The sequence below is a fragment of the Poecilia reticulata genome, unplaced genomic scaffold, assembly GCF_000633615.1.
Source record: "Poecilia reticulata strain Guanapo unplaced genomic scaffold, Guppy_female_1.0+MT scaffold_219, whole genome shotgun sequence".
Lineage (NCBI taxonomy): Eukaryota > Metazoa > Chordata > Actinopteri > Cyprinodontiformes > Poeciliidae > Poecilia > Poecilia reticulata.
Genome location: NW_007615023.1, coordinates 321,373 through 325,934, shown reverse-complemented (window position 1 = coordinate 325,934; position 4,562 = coordinate 321,373).

Sequence of the window (4,562 nt, the reverse complement as noted above, 5' to 3'; positions counted from 1 at the left end):
ATTATCTCAATGGATGCCGAAAAAGCTTTTGATCGAGTAGAGTGGTCCTATTTGTTTTACACCTTACGACATTTTGGTTTTGGCTGTTCCTTTATTTCCTGGATCAAACTGTTATATACTTCTCCATTAGCCAGTGTCCGCACAAATAATGACCACTCAGAATATTTTCACCTAGGCCGTGGAACTCGCCAGGGCTGTCCACTCTCCCCTCTTTTGTTTGCAATTGCTATAGAGCCTCTGGCTGCAGCCCTTAGATCCAGTCCCATGCACGGCATCACAAGAGGTGGTCTGGACCATAAAGTCTCTCTATATGCTGATGACCTGTTACTCTTTCTCTCAGATCCAGAGACCTCAATGCCTCCAGTATTAGACATGCTTGAAAAGTTTGGGCAAATATCTGAATATAAATTGAACTTTAATAAAAGTGAATTATTTCCAATTAATGATGCAGCTATGGCCTACCCACTCACTAGCTTACCATTCAAGATCTCTCTGCAAGCATTTAAGTACCTGGGAATCCATGTAACTAAGAAATATTCACAACTTTTTAAATCTAATTCTACTCCCTTACTTGACCAGCTGACTCAGGACTTGCAGCGCTGGTCCATGCTGCCACTTTCTTTAGCAGGCAGGATCAGCTGCATCAAGATGAATGTTCTGCTGAAATTCTTGTACCTCTTCCAGTGTTTACCAGTATTTATCCCCAAAAAATTTTTTTTAGGACATTTTCATTTCATATGGAACAGAAAACCTCCTAGAATACAAAAGAGTATCCTACAGAAAAGTAAGGAAATGGGAGGGCTGGCCACACCAAATTTTGTGTGCTATTATTGGTCTGTTAATATTCGTACAATGTTATTTTGGTGCAACGCGAACTGTGAGACTCTCAAATGGTTACAGATAGAAGAGGCCTCATGTAGCTCTGCTTCCTTGCACTCTATTTTATGCCTTCCCCCTGCAACATCTCCTATGTAACTTACACTAACAATATAATTGTTAATCTGAATATGGGCTCAGATTATGCAACATTTTGGGATCCAGAGAATACCTCTTTTATCACCACTAAACTCTAATCCTTTATTTCCACCTTCACTCATTGATAAAACTTTTTCAGTTTGGAATAGCCATGGGCTTTTTTCTCTGAAAGATCTATACTTAGATGGTACTTTTGCCTCATTTGCTCAATTATCTTCAAATTTGAGCTTACCAGTTGCCCACTTTTTTAGATTTCTACAAGTTAGAGACTTTATTCGTCATCGTTTCCCAGGTTTTCCAATAATTCCTGCCCCCAATTTGGTTGATCAACTGCTAGAAATTAGTCCCACTCCAAAGGGTACAATATCAAAAATATACAACCTCTTAACATCCAATGTGACTCCTGGGTTTGGCCATCTTCAAGCTACTTGGTCTGATGATCTTAACACCGAGATTGATAATGAAAAGTGGCAAACTATTCTAGAACGCATTCACACCTCATCAATTTGTGCCCGACATAGAATTATTCAGTGTAAAGTTGTCCACAGAGTACACTGGTCCAAAAGCAAACTGGCTCGAATCTTTCCAGACGTGGATTCAAGTTGTGTGAAGTGTGGTTTGGGGCCAGCCACTCTCGGTCATATGTTTTGGACCTATTCCTCTCTATTTCAATTTTAGAAATCTGTTTTTGACTCACTTTCTGTAATCACCTCGACCACAGTACAGCCATCTCCGCTCACTGCTTTATTTGGGGTTCTCCCCAAAAACCAGTTACTGCCACCCCATCATGCTGATCTCGTGGCCTTCCTCACGCTACTGGCTAGACGTATCATACTGATGCATTGGAAGNTTCTCCCCAAAAACCAGTTACTGCCACCCCATCATGCTGATCTCGTGGCCTTCCTCACGCTACTGGCTAGACGTATCATACTGATGCATTGGAAGAATCCTCTCCCACCCTCACATTCTCATTGGATAAAAGATGCCCTTTCGTTCATGAAACTGGAATAAATTAGGCATACTGTCAAAGGCTCTGAAATCACATTCTCAAGAATCTGGTCACCGTTTCTGGACCATGTCAGATCTTTGACACTCGATGTGACCCCATGAGTGGTGCTCCCCTTATTTACCAGTTGTAATGGCATACACCCTTTATCTAAGTCTAAGTCTTATAACAATTTTAGTAGCACAGAATACATTAAGCCCTTTAAGTGCCCCATTTTAGTTGTTCTCTGTTAAATTTGTATTTTAATTTCTTTCTGTTACCTTCTACTTTTTATCCATGTACTTATGGAATTAATTGCTAGATTTTTGTTTGTATGTGTCTTGTTCTATTTTTGGTTCTTGTCATTTATTAGTTTGTTTATTCTACAAAGTACTGTCTAAAGTATGACTTGAATGTCTATGTATGATGCTCATTGCCCACGCCCTCAAGTCCGGCCCTGTGTCCCTTGTATGGCAATACTTTGGTCAAAGTATGCAATATAGTGATGCGACATTCATAAACGAACCGATTTTTCTGAATGTTGTTTTGCCAACTGCCATAAAAAGAAAGTGCTCAGTGTTTGCGGAAGTAAACATGGATCCTAACGGTGGAGCTTAGGGGGCGTTTACATGACAACAATCCAACAAAAACGGAATTTTTGTTCCGTTTTTGTTGGGTCATTTACACAAAAACGTTCTAATTACGATCTGTGTTTACACAGTAACGATACACATCGAAAACGTGTAATTGTCTCACCTAGTTGGTGCTAGGTTCTTTGAAACAAAGTGCGCATGTGTTTTAAAAAAAAAGATCTACTTGAAGGCATGTGGATTCGCGTTTTCCCATCAGGTATCGTTCTCCCATAGATTGTGAGAAAACACGCATTGTGTGTGTCTGATTAGGGTGCATGCAGCTGGAAAAAGTGGGATAGCTTTGCTGAAACACCTTGTTTGAGCTTTCATATTTGAGATTGTTGTCTGACTGAAGCAGGAAATGAATAACTTAATTGTCATTATAGTCTTTCATGGTTGTTGTTTTTCTTCCTGCTTGTGAGAATCATGGTGCAGAATAGTGAGATTTGTCGAGAATCAGTGACCTTCAGGTCAGATGAATGCGACCTGAAAATATATATACTGGTCATATTTTAAAACGTCGGATACCTAAGTGGCCTGGGTCGAATTAAAAAAAATCCAACCTGTATTTTTCAGACTCTCATGAATAGATCAGATATATGTTGCATTAAAGCAAAAAAAAAAACAAAAAAAACATTGGAATTGGGTCACTTCAGACCAGAAGGACTTGACTGCCTATAGTAGCGGTTCACAACGTGGGCGGTGCCCGCCCCCCAGGGGGCGTTCAGAGGACGGCAGGGGGCGCTGGTGGACATTTTTACAAAAGGGGGGCGCTGGGATGCCTTTGGGGGGCGTTTGGTCGAAGGTAAACTTTRCACCTTAAATGCAMAACAATGCCAGTTTAGACTTTGAGCAACTTGGTAAAACTGTATTGTGTAACATTAAATCATGCCTGGCTGCAACTGTATCGATAGCAGCTCTTCTTCTATTCAGTGTTTGTTAGCTTCATGGCGCAGCTCTGCATCAGTTCAGCGTTACACCGGCTGATGATGCTGCTGTGATTCACTTTGCCTGGTATTTATGTAGGCTACGTTTTGGCAGTTCTGTGATCATGTCAAAGCAGCAATTTATTTTAAAAAGTTTATTTCCCTTTGAAAGCTGCCCGCTTCCATGGAAGCACAACAGAAAAACGCTCTTATAAACATGTAATTACTAAAATCACGATACCCTCACTGTGTATCCCTCTGAAAAATTAATTTAAATAAAGAAATCCCTCCATAGGTGATACCACGATAGAGAGCATTCATTTTATAGCGTTAACACCGGTGCTGTAAGTGGTCCGACATGAAACGGGTTTGATGGAACAACGGTACCACAGCACTTTTAAATTTCAATAATCAGAATACCGAAATTGTTTCCGTTGTTTTAAAAGGTTTATGTCAGTCTGCCTTTTCCCCATCAATGCGCTTCCCGACCAGCTTGCACCTTAGGGAGTTAAAAAAATAAAGAATGCCCCGCACATTGTGCTAAACTCTGAAACATGAGAAGCGGGCAAAACGGAGCGACGAACTAGATGTGAATTWTGGCATAAAAACTGAGAATCCGACGCTGAACAGTGAAAAATCAACACATGATGTGAAACATGACGATTAGGCGGCGCAGCAGGTGATGAGTGAAAATTACTGGTGGTCAATAAACAATCAAATAAATCTAGCAACAGGAAAGAAACTAAAGTGGACATAGCAATAAACCAAGAGAGGATAATATTAATCAAATGAAACTAAATGGAAATGAATCAAGAACAAAATGCAAGAATAAACTAAGAAACTAAAATACATAGGAATAAACTGGTATGGCAAGACCTTTCGAGCAATAATTAATAGACTGTATGGCAAGAATAAACAGACACTATTTCCAGATAAAACGTAAAATAATATTGTTGAAGTGCCATGGGCAGGGGCGCAACTACACATTATTCAGGTGGATGCGAAAACGTAAATCGGCGCCCCCCGACGAAGGAGCATAGAAAC